The following is a 21473-nucleotide window of genomic DNA, read 5'->3' as shown; positions in this document are numbered from 1 at the left end:
GACATATTTTGGTATTTTTACCAATTATATCAAAAAGACTGAAATAGTTGTGTATTTAAGCACAATCTACATCTTGTTAATATCAAAAGAAAACATGAGTTAATATTTAAATCACAAATATTAACAGTGAAATAAAGCAAAACAATTTATAAAATTTCCCAGGGGCTTTCACCTTAGAACTACAGTTAAGGTCAAGTTGTTTTTCTTGATGGAAAACATATCACAAGATAGCCTTTCTGATCTCCTCCTAAATAAATAAATGTCTTACATTTTCATTTGCAATGTTATTTTTTATTAATTTAGGATGAATCTTTACTCTTTCTGCTCCAATGAAAATATTTGCTAGTACTAAATGAATGATGCTTTATGATTGAAGAAAATTTCCACAGGATACAAACTGAGTTTAGTGACCTTTTATAAAATATATATATACATATATATATGTGTGTGTGTGTGTGTGTGTGTGTGTATTGGATTTAAATTCAAATTTCTAAATTTAAGTTTTTACTTAAAACTTGTCAAATGTCTTAATTATATGACTGCAGCAAGTCACTTTGATTTCAACTTCTCTCAATAGGTTGTGGCAAAGATCAGATGACATTATGTGTGGACAAGCACTTTGTAAATTTTAAGGCACCAGATAACTGTAAATTATTATTCTGACAGTCATTTGCTAGATTGTATGCTAGGATTCTCAAAACAATGAATGGTCTTTCTTTTAAAAAGTCACCTTTTGTTTATTAGGACAGGAATTAATAACAACTTTAGCCTTGATGTTAGTTGTTATCACTAGATGTCACTGACACATCTGAGGAACAGTCACATAAAAAAATGACAAAATGTGTGGGAGGAATAATAAGCATTGAGGGCAGGACCATGGAAAAAGGCAATAAAAACTAAAAATGAAGAGAGAAGGGAAAAAGGCGTATGGTGACAAGAATCTATACTTTCAGTGCTTCAGAGTTGCCCCAATAGATTTCCAAGTGAGGATGTTATTTTTTAAAGTCATTTAAATATTTGTTTATTGTAGTTATATAGATCTTCATAGTAACTTTCCAAAGTTTGGAAGAAAAATGCGAAAATTAATGAACTTTAAAGCTTCTTCCGAGATACACGCAATGCTATTAGTAATAACAGCAATAGTTGCTGGTTGTATCCTAATGAGTTGATTTAGCTGCTTTTTCTGGTAACGCTATCTTCCAAGATTACAAAATGATAGTTGAAGCTCGCATGATATTTGTACCTTACTATTTAATGGTTTCTTTTGTGCGTAATATATTGATCTGACTCTATGGTTGCTGGTGTATTATTTCTACTTTCTTCTTTATGTGCTAGATAGATGTTTTTTTCTAAATTTAAGATTCAGTTTCTTTGAATTTGTCCCAGTCTCTGAATTGTGGGCTGTCTTCTTAGGGATTAGTTATTTCAGAACATGAATAAAGGCATTGTAACTGTAGGAGTTTTTCTCAGGGTAGATAAGACCTTTACAGGTTTGGGAATTACAATGATAAATTCTTAGTATACATGATGTTATCACATTCCAGAAGAAAGAGAACAAGAGTTGATAAATCATTACTTCCCTCAGCTGATTCACAACATTTTCACTAGTTTGGATTTATTCCAAATTGATCTTTGCATACTTTTCATCAACTCAAGTAGACAAGTTCATGGTAAACAGAGAGAAGCAAGAGATCCTGAAGATGAAAGGGTTTCTGCATGTCTGGCCTAACCTTGGGCAATGTCACTCTTAACAACAACAGATGGTGTTACTCCCTCTGAAGTCCTCTTTGTTGATGTTATAAATGACTAAAAATTGGGATTTTTAGCGAAAGTGCTGACAAAGACTATACTAGATCATCTCACAAGATGGCATTAACTTGCATTACTGGCAACTGTAAAGGCAGGGTATTCTCGCTGCCTCCTAATTACATGGCATCTCCTATAATCCCGTATCCCAGAACATTTCAAACACATGTGGGAAGAAAACATAGAAGTTAGCATATAGTAAACGGTAAGAGCTTACCATATCAGCAAGAGCCACTGTTTTCTTTTTTTCCTGTATACAATAAAACATGCAATCTTCTTTATATTTCAAAAACACAAAAATCAAGAAGGAAGAATTTTAAACTAAGGAGTCAGAAAGAAAAAAGTCAACTGGCCCAGAAAAACTCTCTAGAAGCTTGGGCAGGCAGTTTTCGGCTGGGAGTTAATTAGCATCGAAAGAGGACAGCTGGGAACTGAGTGAGCAGAGACTGGATAGGCCTCTTTCTCAGGCAGTGGTCACGTTTAGGAAGGTCCTTCAGTGATTGGGGCCCATTGACAGTTGTCAGATGTCAGTCATAGTGGATGCCTTACTGATACTTATCAGTACTCAGAGAGAGTTTATGGGCTATAATGATATAAATATGGTATATATATATATATATATACACACACACACACACACACACACACACACACACACACATATGTATATATGTGTATATATATAACTCTAATTTCCATATCCCTAGGTAAATATTTTTTTTCAACTCTATATCCCTATTTATACTACAGGGGTCGTTCTAGTACTGACAGTAGTGATTGTCAGTCTTTCCCATGATAAAACTAGCACTTGAGTTTGGCAAACTCTTCAATATGAGTTATCTGATCCACTGAGGATTTAATGATTACTTCCTTTAAAATCGCAATGAATTTGATTCAGAAACTTATATATATATATGTATATATATATATACATATATATATATATACATATATATATATATGTTCCTATATAACATATATATATGTGTATGTATATATATATATATGCCGCATTATGTGAGAGACATCATGCTTAAAGCTTTGTAAAATTTTATTCATTTACATAATAGTTCTGAATTTAAGTGTTTGCATTAGTATTTTATGCGTACAGGAAACAAGGTTCAGAGAAGAAAAATAACTTATCCAAGTCACATAACATGTAAGTAATAAAGTGAATTTGAATCCACCTTATTGTTAACTTTCCATCTGAGCAAGCAAATAATTTGTCCAAGGTTAAGCAGTAAGCATTAAAATGAAGTTTCAAATACAGGATTTCAGATTCTGTATCACTTGCATTTTCCATAGCACTGCACTTTAGACTTTTTCCAGAAGTTCCTCAGCATTTTTTATGAGGAGAAACTATTTTTCAATTTCTAAAGCCTTGAAGTTCTGAGTGAGGTATACTTCTTGCCAATATGGATATTTGTGATGAGTCTCAGAAATGGGAATTTGGCAACATTAATCAGCTTGAAGGTCTACCCAATATAACATTTGGATCTCCTTTTAAGATTTTTATTGTTTGGTTAAGAATTTTTGTTATATGTATTCTCATGTACATTAAAGTGACTTACATTATATATATATATATATATATATATATATATATATATATATATATATATATATATATATAGTGTATCTATCTATCATCTATCTGTCATCTCTCTATCTTTTTACCTCTAATCAATTTAAATCTATTGGGTTGACATAGGATAAAAATGTAATTACAATCACATTTCTTCTATTCTTATTAAAGTAAATGTTACAAAGAAGTATTTATATATTATCTGCTATAGCACATGGTTCTTTTCCCCAAAACTAAAGCTCAAATTGGTCATATAAAATATTTTGTAGCTCGTCTGTAAAAGTGAGATGCAGATTGAAATTTCTAAGCTTGAAAGTCAAGCTGTATTTTGCTGGGGGAAAAAAAAAGTTTTAAGAAAGATTGGAGGATATCAGAAGATCTCAACCATAGGAGATAAGCAGCAGTTATGATTTGTAAAGGAAAGTAAAAATAATCAAAATCATAGTGACAGTAGAATGGACAAAGTGTTATCAAGAGATGGAATTTAAGTGTTATCATGAAAATTCCATGAAGATACTGCTCCAGTGTGCAGCTACGACAAAGGATCAAGTAAAGGAAGCTTAAGATATGGGGGAAGAAATACCTACCTACAACAGCATATAGATTTGGAATTCAGAAAGAATACAGTTGAAAAAAAGACCTGCATGGTGATTCAAAAATCACTTACATAAGCACAAAATGGTTGTAAGAGACATAAAAATAAGCTCACATAAGAATTTTGAGAAAAGCACCAATGAATAATGACCTCAATCAGAGCTTACACATCTAACATCACCAGACGTCAAACGAACATTGGACGTTTAGGTTGCATGAGTCAAGAAATCATTTCTGTGGCTGGCAACTTAAGGAGTCATGCCTAAGATGGCAGTTCAGAAAATAAAGAAAACAATCCTTATACTTAAAACCTGTTTGAACCACTAATCTAAATAGAAGACATAAAAACTTACCTTCGTGTATTTGCAGTAATGATGGAAAAGAAAAGATGGTAACTTGGAGTTCACAAGAGGGGAATCCAAGATCTTTTCTAACTTAAGTGATTTTATAGTGTGATTACATCTGGAATATAAAGCGCAAGATTATTTGGCATGAGGAAGAATTAGTAGCCCAAGAAGAAGACACTGTATCCTTATGTAAAGCCCGGAAGAGTCCCAATATAGAATTCCGTGCATAGTTTATATCAATGCCTGAAGAAAATGCAAGATAATTATTAATGCCGATAATCAAATAAAATGTAAAGAGAAAAACTGTAAGAAAACATATGAACTAGGTAGTGATTGAAGCCATTTCCAGTGATCTTTCCCATGATAATATCTCCCTCCTCTGAATTCCTATACCAGTTATCATCTCTATCAGTGTTTACTGTTACTGATCACGGCACAGTGCTGTCTCTCATAGTATGCCATACTTTCATTCATATTAGATTGCAATCTTTATAAGAGTAGTATAAAAAAGGAAACTTTTGGAGGTGACAAAAACTCATTATTTTGATATCAGTGATGGTTTCATGGCTGTATGCGTATGTCAAATTAATCGAATGGTATAGTTTCAGTATGTGCAGTTTGTTGAACTTCAGTTATTCATGAAAATATTTTTTAAATGTACACTTGACCTTAATACCAGGATAAGAACCAGAGGAGAGGGAAATAATGGAGACTGGAACTGAGCTAGAGAAAAATTACAGCTTTAGAGGTCACTTTTTTGAAAAAGGATGATCAATAAATAGTCCCCAACACAAAGTACAATATATTGTGGGTTCCAGAATGAACATGAGGTTCATGGTGACAGAAGTCTATAGGCAGTAGTGATTTTTGTGGTCCGGTAAATCGAAGCTTCCTGTTTCAGAAATCTCTCCCGGAGTTGATTCATGGACTGGTGTATGGTAAAGATAAGGGGTCTTGTCTCAATCCTTCAAGCTTTCTGATATTTACAGGGAAAGCAGAAGAAAATGGTAAAACAAAGAAGATTGAAAAGAAGTAGCTCATGAAGTAAGAGAAAAACCAGAGTGTAGAGTTTGGGAAATCATGTGGAAAATTAGCGTGTATTTTATGAAGCAGAAAGTGGATACTGACACTGGTGACAGACTAAAACCAAGGCAGGGTTGGAACTCATCCCTGCCATACTGAATATAACAGTAAGATTGATTCTAAATCCTACCTGCTGGTGAGGATAAGATTTGATAATCCACTGCCAGTCTTTATTGTGGTTGGCTCAGTAATTGGATGGGGCTTGCACCAAAAACCTTTGGAGCAAGGAAGGAGTGGGGCAGGGAAAGGCTAGGAAGCAGAACCATTTCTTCTATGCCCTGAAACTCCTGATGTAATGTTACTGGCACGGCAGTCACCTGATACATATTTGTTGATTGATTACTGCATCAATAGAATCAAGGAATTTGCATATGATAATAGGGTTGAATATTTCATATGACTCATCTGGAAAAATGAAGGGTAAACTATGTGATTAGTCTATGAAATTTTGAAGGATCCGAACTGAGTGAATGCAAATGTCCTCATTAAATGCTTGATTATTAGTATGTTGAGGAACTCTTTAAACTTGAAAGACCATTGTGAATAAATGAAGGTAATAAGACTAATGATAAAAAGGTTAATACACTTTTGGATGGAAGGTGGCAAGGTAGGCTGGACACATAGGTAGGCTTGAGGAGAGCTGAGATACGTTGATGAATGATAAATCCAGAGTGGAATTGAAGACGATCTAATTCCATACACATTTGGACACAGTCCTATAGCCACTTGAATCCGACATTATGAAACAAAAAAAACATCCTCCTATACATTCCTCCTCACTTCCTCTCTTAAGAACCTAATGATGTTCTGAATTGACACAGGTGCTGTCAGTTCTCACCTATTTTCAGTCAAGTACAACTATTTAGATGGAGAGCACAACTATTCAAGGACCTTGTAACAAAGAACGCTTCTCCTCTGTTTGGGAAGATTGAGGTTAGAATCAAGGGCCCGGCTTTGGAGTGTACTTAGCCCCAGATCAACTGAACCGAACTGCAGATGAATAAGGAGACATTACAGCCAAATAGCTTTTACCCACAGATGGAAGAATATAGATTTTCCTCCTGGTTGAATGATTTGAATTCCATTGGTAAAAGCATCTCTGATGAAGCGAGGAGGGAGATTATTTCTACTTCTGATCTAAATCTGTGTCCAACTTCTACCACCAAAATGCATCTCCTCCCAATAAAATTCAGTTCATTTTGAAATAGTTTTGCATTAAAAATACCTAACCACTTGTTGAACATAGTATTTTACTGAGCTGACCATTTTCTTTGAACAGAATGATTCAACTATATGTTAAATAGTTACCAAGATATGGCATAAAATAGTATTTCATATGTTTTTTAGTGTTTTATTAAAAATAAGTTCTATATCTTTACTTTGTAAATTGCTAAAGAACAGGAGAATTCAGTTTCCAAATATCTTCAGTAGGGGTTTATATATACATTTTATTTAGATAATTTAACACACAACTGTTTTGTGATATTTAATAGCTGCATAGATATAAACCATGTCTATGTTAACAACTACTCTTGCTAAAAAGCATTTTGTGCCAAAATTATTTCATTCAAACCCACTTTTAGAGCCCAGGTACGTTTATAAAAAATACGATTAAAATACAAAAAACTTCAGTGGGCTTTACAATTCTTAAAAAAAAAAAAAGGTAGGACTATAATTCTGAGCCAATAAGTGTGAATAACTTCTATTCTCTAGAGTTATCCACAGTAATAGATTCAGTCAAAGACGGTTAATTGCTAGTATTTTATTTGACCTGACAGTATAGCCAATGTTTTTTGCTATCCAGTGTCAATGTGCCAGCACCCCCTGGTGGGCATTGTTAAAAATAAAATTTAGTTCCACTGATAAGAAAGGTTAAAGGTGTTCCCTGGTATTAGGTTTGTTGTCTTGCGATGCATTTGCACAACCTGGGTAGCTTTGCATGTCTGAGTGAATATTGTCAAAAGACTATTATGTGACTACAAAAACCTGAGTTAGGATGCCACCAGCTATCATTGCCCTGAAATATCTTTGTATTTAAAAAGTTCACAAGTGCATTTTTGTATTTAAATGTGTGTGTGTGTGTGTGTGTGTGTGTGTGTGTGTGTGTGTGTGTGTATAAAGGAATGTCAGCTATTCATTTTTTGTGTTTGTTCGACTAACACTTATTACTTAGAAATGTGCTGTGTATACCTGCATTTACAACCAGGGCTTTGACTCTTTCCTGGGGTTATTGTGGTAGAGAAAAAAAAAAAAAAACGTGATTTCTGCATGAGATTGATTTTATTTGACCTCTAATTCTCTCAATTATTAGCATTGTGATTTAGAGAAAATTACTTACCATTTTTATTTATTTTTCTTTTATTTCAAAGAAAGAGAGTGCAAGCAGACTTGAGGGACAGAGGGAGAGGGAAAGAATCTGAAGCAGGCTCCACGCTCAGTACAGAACCCGATGTGGGGCTTGATCCCACGACCCTGGGATCATAACCTGAGCCAAATCAAGAGTTGGAAGCTCAACAGACTGAGCCACCCAGGCACCCCACTAACTCTTTTGAACATAATTTTCTTCATCTATAAAACAAGGGTAAAAATACACATCGACTGCTGCAAAGTAGAAATGGTCAAGCCTCTCCTGAATATTTTAGGCAGATTTTTCCTGGAGTTTTGGGGCATCTGTACTTAACAATACACATCTTTTAAATGCATAAACACGTACGTGTTTTTATTACTAAACATCAACAATGATGTAAAAAAACTAAGGAATTCTAAGCATCAAAATGATGCTTTATGCTAAAATAAATACAAAGTAAACAGCTGGATATTTATCTTGATAGAAATATATTATATATTTTTTCGGGGTTATCCAAAGGTAACTGATATAAGTTAATTATTGAGGGTTTTACAATAAATGTGTATCGACTGATAGAATGTTCAGGAGCTCTAAAAATAGCCAAATCAAGAGCTAGAGCTTATTTGTGAAATGACATTAAGCTTGGCAGGGCTTATATAAATGCTTTTCTGTGAAATTATTTATAGATGTGAAAGAAAATCCCTTTAAAATTCATTCCCGAAATATTAGACTATCTCTATATGTGTAACTAGTTCTGCAAATCCTGTCTGAATTAACAGATGATTTAAAACGTTACAGTAAAATGTAAAGTAAAATTATACAGAAGCATTTAAGAATACTGGGCAAGTTTCCTGATAGCAAGGTTTTGAGAAGGATTGTTGAATGCCCCAGAAAGTTAGAACAGAAAGAGTGTGAGGCACAAAATATGCAAAGAATGCCAAACACAAAAAGTACACATGGAAAGCAAGCTCCATTTTTTTGCAGTTATGCTCTGTGCTAGCTGGAAGCTATCTGGAACCGTGTTTTGGTGAATGCACTTTAGAATTTCTTGGTTTCATGCTTTTGAAACAATCTGGTTTCTGGTTCGTTGAGCAAAGTAGATCTTCTCTGACCACAATGGTCTGTGGTAAAGGTTTTCTCCAGTGGATTCCAATGCTCATTCCCATTGGCTATGTTCTTAATTTACTGTATGTGACATGGTGTATTTACATATATTTTAATGCTTCTATTCTTTCCTCACCACAAGATGGGAATAGACATTTTTCCTGGGCATAGACATTTTTTTTTTCCTTTTAATGTCACATGTTATAGATAAGCAGGTCAGGTTTTCCAATAAATTTGCAATTGTTCTAAGGTAGAGTTTCCCAAATATGTATGGCCATAAAACCACTTGGAATGGTGTGAATAAATAGAGATTTTTTTAATTTACCCCAGAAAACTGAGTCATAATTTTCCTTTGAAAGTGTTTGGAAATCTATATTTACAGGAAATAACCAAACTTATTCTTATGTTACTTGAACATTAAGTCTCTTCTGGGGCAGCTGGGTGGTTCAGTTGGTTGAGTGTCTGACTTTGGCTTAGGTCATGATCTCGTGGTCTGTGGGTTGGAGCCCCGCATTAGGCTCTGTGCTGACAGGTCAGAGCCTGGGGCTTGCTTCAGATTCTCTCCCTCTCTCTCTGCCCCTCCCCCACCTGTGCTCTGTCTCTCTTTCTCTCAAAAATGAATACACGTTAAAAAATTAAAACAAAAAAAACCATTAGGTCTCTTCAATTCATTTGATTCAGAACAAATTTACATAAAGGGAATGTAAGCAAAGGGAACATATAAAGCAATGTAAACACATAAAAAGATACTAGAAGTTATTTAACAAATAGTGAAATTATACTGGTCATCTCTTTCCTATAACTTTAAATATCATTGTTCATTCTTTAGGGTAATGAAACGGACTTTTTTTTGCCCCCAATTTGATGTAGGTTTTATGTAGGAAATGACAAACATAATAATTCACCTTTCTTTCTTTTATCTTATTTTATTTTTGGCTGAGAGAAAATTTCCTACTAGAGTGAGAAATCACTAAGATGTTTGCAGTTTTGAATTTGTTAAATTTAGGTAAATGGGTATCCTGAGTCCATAAAAATAAATGATAGATAGATAGATAGATAGATAGATAGATAGATAGATAGATAAGATACATAGAGAAAAGGTCTGTTAGCAAATGTATGAGTTTACAATTGCTATGTCACAAATTACCATAAATTTAGTGCCTTAAAATGAAAAAAAAAAACATTATCTTACAGATTTGTTGGGTCAGAATTCCATCAGATTTTAACTGGGTCCCCTACTGAGTGTCTTATAGACTTGAAGTCAAGGTGTCAGCCAACTGAGCACCCATGTGGAGTCCTGACTAAGGTCAGATGTATTTCTAAGCTCCCTCTGGTTTTTGACAGGATTTGCTTCCCTATGGTAATAGATGATGGTCCCTACTATCTTGCTGGCTAACAACCAGGGACCACTCCATTGGCTCCTCCACACCACTCCCAGGTCCCAGCCATATGGCCTTCTCCATCTGATATCAGCAACAGAGAATTTCTTTTATGTCGTTACTTCTTACTTTTCAAATCTCTCAGGTTCCTTTTTACTACCAGCCGGAGAAATCTCTGCTCTTAAAGGGCTTGTGTGATTACATCCATCTCTCTCAAATAATCTCCATATTTAAAGTCAGTTTATTTGAGACTTGAATTATATCTGCAAAATTCCATCACAGAAATTATGCAGAAGAGGATTTGAGAATGGACATCTTGGGATGCCATTTGACAGTTCTGTGTACCAGCAGCTAACACCCGAAGCACTTTTTTTTTCGCATGCAAATAATCTGAACATATGTCACAATGTCTAGCCCTAGAGTTTTACTGGACTTTCACAGTTTGTATTAGAGTCAAAATAAAAAAAAAAAAAAAACAATAGTTCTCAAGAACACTCAAGGATCTCAGTGCCATGTTGGATGAAGAGCCACTTCTACCCAGAGTTTTGGAAACTTTTCTGGTCAAGGATCCCTTTGAGGACCTAATAGAAGATTGGAATTGATTCCCTACCTCTCCAAATGTATACGTACATTTCAGGGCTTTTAGGATCCCAAATTAATAATTTCTGTACTATGTAAAAGGGAAGAAAAAGTGAAATTAATCAATATATGTAAGCATCTGAGAAAGTACTATCAAAGAGGAAGTGGGAAAATAACTTAATTGGAGAAGTTTAGAAAAATAGAGGAGGAATTAGATGAAAATAATAAAAATGGAGAAAAAAATATAAATGGTAGAGTAGGTCTTTATGTGGTTGGAGGCACCAATTCATGATCCGGTACCAGAAATTACATGTTCCTGCTTCAGTACATGATGGATTTAAAGTTGAGTTATTGGAAAATGTGCAGCACTTTGAAAGCTTTTATTGATAATTTAAGCCGGCATCTTTCTGTGTTTCATTTTCCATATATAAAACATGAGATCTACTTTCTGAAACTTCTGTGATAATTGGATGAATGTTGTTTGGCTCATTGGAAGTTCTTTACAAATATATATTTCCTTTTATTTTCCCAAAAGGCTAAGTGCTGGCTAGTACTCGTCCTGGAATTTTATGATTTCTCTATCTTTCCTTTGAGTTGAATGCATATCTCCAGAAGTTGCCACCCTAATACCTCCAAGATAGGTTCCACTGATTATCAGTAAAATTCACATCTTATTTTGAAGTAGTTTCTTTTCCTTTTTAAGGGCTGTGAAAAAGTAGAAAATGTCATCTGGAGGACTAGGTAAGGGAGAAGATAGAAACCATATCAAAGAGGTTAGTCTGCAGTCACGTGTGGAGAGTCTGGCAGTTGGATATCTGGATGGGTCAGAATGAAGGCCTCTGAGGGCATATGTTACCTACTTTATAACTGAGCTCAGGGCCTTCCCTATCTGCTTTGGTCGAAACAAATGCAACTATGTGCACGATTTAGTTACTCTTTTTCTCAACTATAGTTTGTGCACTTCTTTTAGTAATTCCAAATGCATTTATTTGGCTATTTCTTTCATTAAAAAAATAAGCAGACAAAAAGACATGAAGTTATGTCTTTGGGAATTGGGGTTTAGAAAATGCTGATCAGCTAATGTTAACATAAGACTAGACTCACTAGAGACACTAGTTCTAGTGAAACATATATTTTAATCTAGTTCTCTTAGAAGCTTTTTTTTTTCCTAGCAACAACAGCAACAAATCCCTAAAATAAAACAAAACAAAATACTGACTTACAAAGATTATTCGAATCATTCGAATCCGTTGCCAGTTCCTAATGACTATGTCACCTTTGGGACAGACATTGTAGTTAGCTGAATCTGTACTCACAATTTTTTTTTTTTAAAGGAGAAAACAAAAGACTGCATTTAGCCTAACAAGAGACGATCTATTGAGAGAGAAAAATGAGTTAAATCTTCCTTTATTTGCAAATGAGTTTATGTGCCCATTTGGAGACTCTCCTTTTTTTTTTTTTTTTTCTCTTCTGTTCCTACCTTACCACTTAATGTGTAGCTGTAATTTATCACACCCTCATGACCCAAAGGAATTACGACACTTTGGGAAGTACCTGAACCAAACACAGAAGACAGCTTGTTCATCTGAAAGAATCACAGGATCTGGTTCTCTGTTTGTAAAACACTTGGGCTCTAAGTGCTGAATTTTCTCATTATGACCAACTGAAATAAAATAGAATATCATGTGGAATGAAAACAGGGGAATGTGCTGCAGGAGTAGATCAGATATCCTCAGTGGATGGCTAGTGGCTGCCACCTCCAAGGTCTACACAGGAAGATTTTCTTTCTTTCTCCCAAGACATAAAATGGCAGGCCCAGGATGTGTGTTAATACGTAACAGTGATTATCTTACTTCATTGCTCTGCGGCAAATGCATGCCTGGTTTGTGGAAAGTTGAAAATTAAATACAGACATCAGAAGGATGGGGGTGGAAGGGATTTGTTAGGTGTTTGCACTGAGATACTAAAGAACTCCCATTAAGTTACATGTTGTAATAATTAAAACACTGCTTTGAATTGGTTACAAAACTTAAGCAGATCCAGAGAAACTACAGGGGGAATTAAGACCTAATTACATTAAAGTACTGAAGATCAATTTCTCATGGGTTGGTAGCTTCATGTTATTGTTTCTTTAAAACAGGAAGGCAAATATTATAAGGAAATATCAAAGGACGCTTTTTCCAGGGCTCTGCATTATTCATTAGTATTAAGCATTTTTGTAATAGAGTTTAATTTAGTTAGCTTATCTTTATTTTAGTAATACATACTGTACCCACTGTGAAGTTTGCTGCTCTTAACAACACAATGCCAAAAGACGTTTATTTATTTAAAACATCAGTGTAGAAGTGTGCACGACTGGATTTCAAAACTGTATTTTCCAACTCTGAATGGAGATGATATGCATGTATGAGGAGTAAAATTCAATCACTAAGCATTTATTTTTATCCTTTTATTTTCTCCCCGAGGAATAACACTGATATTTGATTAGATCAACCATGTTAGCGACCCCCATGCTTCAAAATGAAGAGAACTTTCAGTTAACATCCTTGTGGGTCTGGGTTAATTTCTCCTACACGGGAGAGGAAGACTGTGAGGCTGACCCCCATGCCGAGCCCCACATTAGCACTTACATATTGTGACATTATTTCGTGTGCTCTGTCATGCTCTGGAATTTCTTCCATCCTGTGCATCTTTACTCTTCCTCTAAAATGTTAATCCTACTTTGTCACATAAGAGAGCCAAGGCTTGAGAGTATTTTCTAGAACGATCTGCATTTGTGGCAACTATGACATTTGCATCCGGGCTTTCAACTAGAGGTAATATCATGGAGAAAGGCTCCAACTGCTTACTGCATTGAACAGAAACTCATTGGCCTGTTGAACAGAACCTACATTGTCATGGGCTCCAAGCTAGTGACTGAGCAAGCCAAGAATATTATGGCAAGCTTGTTCCTGAAACACCTAATATACCTCAGATGGCCCCGTAGGTCAAGAACTCCTTGATGGCCTTGCCACACCTTCCTTAGTTCGCCATCCACTAGAATTTCACATCTCTCTTTCCCTCTCTTCCTCACTCAGCGTCAGACCTACCCTAGGGTGTGACCGTCGTCCCAATGTTCCACAGCTCTTCTTTATTTCCTTTTCCAGAGGTTTCTCCAAACAAAATCACTGTATGTCGGATGTGAACTTAAAGTCTTTCTCAGAGAAATTGTACTATCGTGATCTTTTATTTCATGTTAATACGATACTATGATTTATAGGGCAGAGAGAAAGAAAACAGGAATATTTTCAGGATTTTTTTTTATAGAATCACTGAATATTTACAGAATTGTGTATCTGCACAAACATAAATGCACCTAATTATGGAAATAAGATTGAGAACGTCCAGTTTTACCTTAGAGTGCCAAATCCTTCTTGTGATAGCTTATTTAAAATTAGAAGTGTTTGTGGGTGTCTGGGTGGCTCAGTCAGCTGAGCCACCAACTCTTGATTTGGCCCAGGTCATGATCCCAGGGTCGTGGGATGGAACCCAGTGTTGGGCTCCGCTCTGAACCACGGAGCCTGCTTGAGATTCTCTCTTTCTCTCCCTGTCTCTTTCTTTCCCTCTCTCTCTCTCCCCTTGCCTCTCTCCCTCATACATGCTCTCTCTCTGTCTCTCTCTAAAATAAAAAATAAATAAAAAATAAAATTATCAGTGCTTTGTCTCCTACATATCAGATTTAATTAAGCCTGATCTTTTAAGCTATCTAAACATGCTTTCTGGTATGTTTAAAGGAGCATTGAATTTAAAGTTTATATCTGAGTTTACAAACAAGGCATGGGTGAGTTGAGTTCCATTATACATCCAGCCTATTCTAATTGTGTTATTTGTTGTGACTTTTCTTTTGTTTACCTGCAACTCAGCAGCCAACCTTCACCAAAGCAAAGGTAACAAAACCCACTAACATAAGAGTTAGAACCATCCCCATTTAATAGGCTTTATTGATATCACTCTGCTCTTCATATAGAAAAACAAAGGTTTTCAGAGTAATGTGGAAAATATGTTTTCCTGCTGAATACTATACAAAATGGTAAGCAAGAGGAAAAATAGCTTTCAAACTTATTTTACAGGTAAAACTACATTTATAAATATAATTTTATAATGATCAATCCCAAGAGTTACTTAAATAAATTGACTTAAAATATCAGGTAACTCAGAAGCACCTGGGTGGCTCAGTGGGTTAACTGTACAACTTTGGCTCAGGTCATGATCTCACAGTTCATGAGTTCTTTATCTCACTGAATTAAGTTGATTTCATGGAACTGTGGAACAGCTTAGACTCTCTTTTAGTGCTTTGCAAAGTTGTGTTATCTTTTTCGGGTTAGGTCACCTCACATAGAAAAGAGTGTACCCTTGACCTCCCCAAGTGCATATTTCTTTAATTAGGACAATTTTTTTGATACTTAATAATTAAATATTGAGTTTTATACCCAGCATACACACACATATACACACTGTTACCGACAGTGGCCTTGATCAATGTGTGCATGTGGTTGGGAAAATGTATGCATCATTAACAATGCTTCCCACACCAAACATATTACATTTGTGGTTGCAGGAACCGTTTGAAGAACCTGTTGTAATTTGCTCTTGTCTTTCTCTGTTTGGTGTAAAATTTTGCCCAGAATGAACTAATCTATATGGAGGTCAAGGCTACCTTGAATAGGGAATTCTGCTCTGTTACAATGTAGGGCATGCCAGCTACTGGAGGTAGAGAGAGAGTGCTGGCAGGTTTGTTCCATTATTGTTGATCATAATCTATCATTTAAACTGCAGTAGGATTTATTGGGAGAATTGATAAAACAATACAAAACAATTTTGCTAAAGTATAGCATGGGCAGATAGAAATGGACATTGAGGGGAAGGGCAAAAATAACATGATGCTCTCACATTTTGAGAAACTAAAATACGGTTAAAACTCATGAGTCTTTAGTTGTTAAACCATGCATTCAGTGAATGCGCAACGGAAGTTAGATGTAGTGTTGATGTTGTGTTATGATTATATTTTTGAGTCTTCTGAACTTCTTAGTTAATAGACAGACATTGAGGGGCGCCTGGGTGGCGCAGTCGGTTAAGCGTCCGACTTCAGCCAGGTCACGATCTCGCGGTCCGTGAGTTCGAGCCCCGCGTCGGGCTCTGGGCTGATGGCTCAGAGCCTGGAGCCTGTTTCCGATTCTGTGTCTCCCTCTCTCTCTGCCCCTCGCCCGTTCATGCTCTGTCTCTCTCTGTCCCAAAAATAAATAAACGTTGAAAAAAAAAAAATTTAAAAAAAAAAAATAGACAGACATTGAAACACTGCTATTTATTGGTGCTTTCTGGCAATGACTCCATGCTGTTTCCACCTTCTAAGCCCTCACAAATTCACTGTAAAGATTTACATTCATAACAAGTATGGAACCCTGGAGGGAAAGTTGTAGCTATGAAATTTACCTCTCAAACCCATAACATATCTTTGGCAAGGAAATAAGTTACATTAAATTTCCCCCCAAACCCTCCTCACCTTTGAGAAAAATAATGTCCTTAATTCTACCAAAGCACTAGAAAATCTAGGACAAGTCCAAGAATCTGCCAGGAGGGGAAAACTACCAGGTGTTTAAATGGCAAACATCCATGGGATACAGTTGAATGCATAAAGATGAATGGGGATGAAACATTTAGTTTGAAATGAATTCAAGTGAAAATTAAGCCAGACTATGACTGAAGTATAATTTAATCTGTTCATTTTGCTCTAGTTAACCCCCACATATAAAAATATGCACTGAGAAAACAGGAACATGGTATAATATATATTGTAAAAACATATGGTAAGTATCCAAAGAGAAGTGTCAACCTCAAAACCAAGCAAACATAGTGCTCCCACTGGACACAAATTAAACCTGGGAAGCCTGTTAAGTGCATAGCCAGGAAAAATACGACATATATTATAGGAAATAGGAAAGATAAACCAAAATAGGGAAAGATACAACAAAGTTGCCAAACCTCACAAGACACTTTACCAATGTGGGTCCCTTTTTTACAGATAGGTAATCATATCTGTAATGGAAAACTACAAACTAAGCGTTGCATGGAATAAAATACTCTTCAGTTTTATTTCTTTGTTTTCTTTCAATTTTGTAAGGAAACAAATTATGAATAGAAGATGATTGGAGCTGCGATAGGAGAGAAGAACGAATCCCTTCACAGATGATGCCTATGGAAACATTTTTTTTTGTCTTTAGTGGCAAATTATTGGGGTGCTATTTATCTTGGATTTTTGAAAGTTATAATTTCAAGTATTTTCCTCTATGTCAGAATTTCGGATTTGGTACATAGCAAATTCAGTACTTGCTACTTTCTGATATTACATATGTATTTTGTTCTATATAATTATAAATAAATAACATACATAAATATAAATAACGAGAGAGGGTGAGAGAGAGACTTGGCTCCAGAAAGAGTTGAGTTCATCTGAACTTGAAACGTTGAGTCTAAGGCAGTCTGGCAAGTAGAATTTGTTCCTCTTCCATAGGACTTCAGTCTTATTTTTTCTTCAGACTTTCTACTGATTGGATAAGGCCCACGTATATTATGGAGAGCAATATGCTTTACTCAAGGTCTACTGATTGAAATGTTACGCTCATCTAAAAACAACCACATCACAGCAACATCTAGACGGGCGTCTCACCAAATAGCTGGGCACCATATCTTAGCCAAATTGATACACAAAGATGACCATCATGGTTAAATAAGGATCAGATTTAACAATGTAAGAGGAATAATCTAGAAAACTAAACACCATTGAAAGCTTGTCACCTTAAGTCCATAAGGTATAGATAGAAAAACTAGCCATCTGTAGCAGGGATAATTAACATTAGCAAATATTTACAGTCCCTGACTTATGAGGACTCAACTTGTGGGTTTTCAACTTCACAATGGTGTGAAAGCCGCACATGTTCGGTATAAGCTGTGCTTTGAATTTTGGAGTTTTATGCTGGTCTGGGGCTAGTGATATGCAGCACAATACTCTTACATTGCCAGGAAATACCAGCAAGCCACAGCTTGCAGTCAGCCACGGGATCATGACATACAATACACTTACATCCACTGTGCACCCATAGGACCATTCTGCTTTTCACTTCCAGTACTGTATTCAATAAATACAATCTGAGACATCCAACACTTTATTCTAAAATGGGCTTTGTTGGATGATTTTTCTTAACTGTAGGCTAATACGTGTTTTGATCACGTTTAAGGTAGGCTAGCCTAAGCCATGCTGTCCAATAGGTTTGGCGTATTTATTGCATTTTCAACTTAAAACGGGTTTGTCAGGACGTAAGTCCTTATTAGTTGAGGAAGATCTGTGTTTGCTTCTTGGGCTTCCAAATTTCCCAGGCAGTGTCCACGAGTACAGGCCGATAGATTCCGTTTGTCAGTTTGAGATTAAAATCATTAAGAGCCGGCGTGTGTTCTCCATTTCTTTGCTATTACAAGATGGAGGGAGGGTATCTTAGCTAGGTAAAATTATATAAAAAGAAGCAAACTCACATGTTTGTTTTTTTTTTCAAGCTAGGCAGATACCAGGGATTTCTGTTAAATCGGTTAGGATCGTAGCATACATTTCATATAAAAAGAATTCATTCTCATTATAAAAGACATGCTCTTCGTTGACATTTTTTTTTAAAAAGAAATATAAAGAAAATTAAGCTTAGATGAGCATTACCTAAATCTTAGTGCATTTGCTTCTAATATTTGAATCTCTATACTTAATTTAAAATACAGTTGTTATTAACTATGACACACTCACAAAGACTACACATATGACACTAGAAAACACACACACACGTAAGTTGTGTCCTTACATTGAAAGACAGAACATTGTTCTTTGCTCTGAATTTCATATCATTAAAACTCTTCAGAAGTAAAAGTAGGTGATCACGGTAGATGTCCATAGGAAAGCCTAAACCCCAATGATTTTATATTTATGTTGTTTCCAATGTTATTGTAATTGTAAAATTATCTGAAAGAAACATGCATATCATTGACAAGATCCTATTACCAATCTAGCCCTTTAATACCCAGAATGTCACCGTTGCCCCTCTTAGCTTTCCAACCTTATAGTTAAGGATGCTACAGACACTTCTATGGATTTCAAACTATTTTTTAAAAATGTGAGCAATTATGTATAGTTGTATTCTGCAATTGCAAAAATGGATACATTAATTTTATGTTTAATAACACTTAATGGGTTTTTTTAATTTTTTTTTTTTTTTACATTTATTTATTTTTGAGAAACAGAGTGAGACAAAGCATGAGTAAGGGAGGGGCAGAATCTGAAGCAGGTTCCAGGCTCCGAGCAAGTGGTCAGCACAGAGCCTGACGCGGGGCTCAAACCCACAAACTGTGAGATCATGACCTGAGCCGAAGTCGGATGCTCAACCGACCGAGCCACCCAGGCGCCCCTGACATTTATGGTTTTTAAAACATTTTATGACTAAATAAAAATCTGTATTGTACAAGTTCAGTATTATTAATATATTTTTAAAAACTTCAACATGAATAGTTTATTATAGCCAGATCTTACATATTCAAGAAGGTTTTTCAATTATAATGGGAAATAGAAAGCTAAACCTTTACCTGCGATTTAGTTTCTGCTTTTTAGCCAGAAAAACAAAATAATAGAAAAAGCATATCTTTCAAAGCAGATTGGCAATAAATATCAAATTGATGACACATTCATTTTCCTATGGTATCAAATAGATTTCACCACATCAACATTTTCCATAATTTCCTGTTTTCTTGAAAATTTATTTTTCTTCGTTTGCAATATTGTACTTGATGACAGTATTTCTTTTCTCCATGAACTGATATATTGGAATTTTACAAATTTCATTTTAAGATCTTCCTATTTAGACTTAAACATTTTACATCATATTTTATTTCAAAATCCAAATATTTTATTATTTTGAGAAAAAAATTAATTTCCAGAATGTTGACATTCTCACAAAAATTTCTCCTTTAGTAATCATATTACTAAAAATCTGAGAGAGATTTGTGGTAGGTTTTTTATATGCACATAGTTTTTTAGGAAAAGTGCTCATTTTTAAAGCTATTCATAATTACTGGTATGCGTGTCAATGTTTCTTAAATTGTTTCAAATACAAACGTGACTAAAATCATAATTGTGTATCTGTGAAATTATTTTTTTCAAATATGGTTCAATGAAGCCTAAAGTTGTTGAAATACATCCTTAAAAAAAAATGATTTCATGAACTGTTGTGTCACAATTTAAAATTTCAGTATGTAAATGTCACTGGCTCTTTTCCAAGCACATGATAATTCACTTTAATAACAAAGCTTTTGCTTGGATGGTTGAAATCTTCTACTTGATACAATAACAGAAACATAAGATGAAAATTAAATAATCAGAGAGGCCAGTATTAAATTTAAAAATTATATGAAAATTTCCAGTTAAATCTCAAAATGTAATTATTAAAACCAAATTCCCTTGAAGATGCAGAAGTTTGGGGCACCTGATTGGCTCAGTCAGTTAAGCTACACACTCCTGATTTTGGTTCAGGTGGTGATCTCAGGGTTCATGAGACAGAGCCCTACATAGGGCTCTGCACTGACAGTGCCCGGAGCTTGCTTCTGATTCTCTCTCTTCCTCTGTCTCTCTGCCCCTCCCCTGCTCATGTTTGCTTTCTCAAATAAATAAGCTTAAAAAAATTCTTTAAAAAAAATTGTCAGACCAAAAATTACAGTTGGATTCACAGATGACTGAAGTGTCATATTTGCTTCAAGTTTACTTATTTGGATTCCATATACGCAGCATATTTAGCATATATAAACACTATATTTCAAAGTGTGTGATATGGCATTGTTAGTTGCAAATATAAGTACAGATTGGTCATCATTTGATGTGTTCCTTCTTATCTTACTTGCCGGGAGTAAATTTAAGATATCTTTATATTTATTATATGATTAAAATAAAAAATAACTAAATGTTATATATTCAACCATTTAATAATTTGATTATAAATGGAGTATCAAAGTGATTTAGGTAAATAAACTCTTAAGGAAAAAAAAGTAATTCCAGCTGGTACTCATTTATCCTTTACCTTTAAAATATCAAGTATGAGCTCTGTGACCATCATGGAGGCTGCTGTTCTTTTTTCTTTTTTAAAAGAAAACTCAATAAGTTTTTTTAATGTTTCTTATTTATTTTTGATGGGGGTAGGGGCAGAGAGAAAGAGGAGGACAGAGGATCCCGACCAGGCTCTGTGCTGACAAAGGATCCCAAGCAACCTCCTGGGGCTCGAAGTCACCAACCAGGAGATCATGACCTGAGCCAAAGGCAGTCGCTTAACCAACTGAGCCACCCAGGTGCCCTGAGGCTGCTTAGCCTTGAATATGGCTTCTTAGCCTCATCTTCACTAGCCACAAAAATCAGCCCTCTCTGATGTTTAATTTGAAGGTGAGGGGTGCCTTGGTTGCTCAGTGGTTAAGCATCCGACTTTGGCTCAGGTCATGATCTCTGGGTCCATGGGTTCAAGCCCCACGTCGGACTCTGTGCTGACAGCTCAGAGCCTGGATCCTGCTTTAGATTCTGTGACTCCCTCTCTCTCTGCCCC

General features: G+C 35.3%; 1 long non-coding RNA gene across 6 annotated transcripts in view; it reads left to right on the top strand.

The window, feature by feature from the left end:
- The window catches only part of LOC147579786 (uncharacterized), a 494570-nt gene that overhangs the window by 103896 nt on the left and 369201 nt on the right, over positions 1-21473 (top strand). For 5 of the 6 annotated variants that reach the window (XR_015252118.1, XR_015252116.1, XR_015252114.1 and 2 more), the window contains exon 3: positions 10061-10172. The exons of the other annotated variant lie outside the window; for it this stretch is intronic. This is a non-coding gene — a long non-coding RNA (uncharacterized LOC147579786). The remainder of the gene's footprint in view (positions 1-10060; positions 10173-21473) is intronic. 6 annotated transcript variants of the gene reach the window in all.

Source organism: Puma concolor, chromosome B3 (genome assembly GCF_028749965.1).
Source record: "Puma concolor isolate L17-30 chromosome B3, mPumCon1.1.hap2, whole genome shotgun sequence".
Classification (NCBI taxonomy): domain Eukaryota; kingdom Metazoa; phylum Chordata; class Mammalia; order Carnivora; family Felidae; genus Puma; species Puma concolor.
Note: the sequence above shows the minus strand (reverse complement) of the source record. Positions and strands in the feature narration are given on the sequence as shown.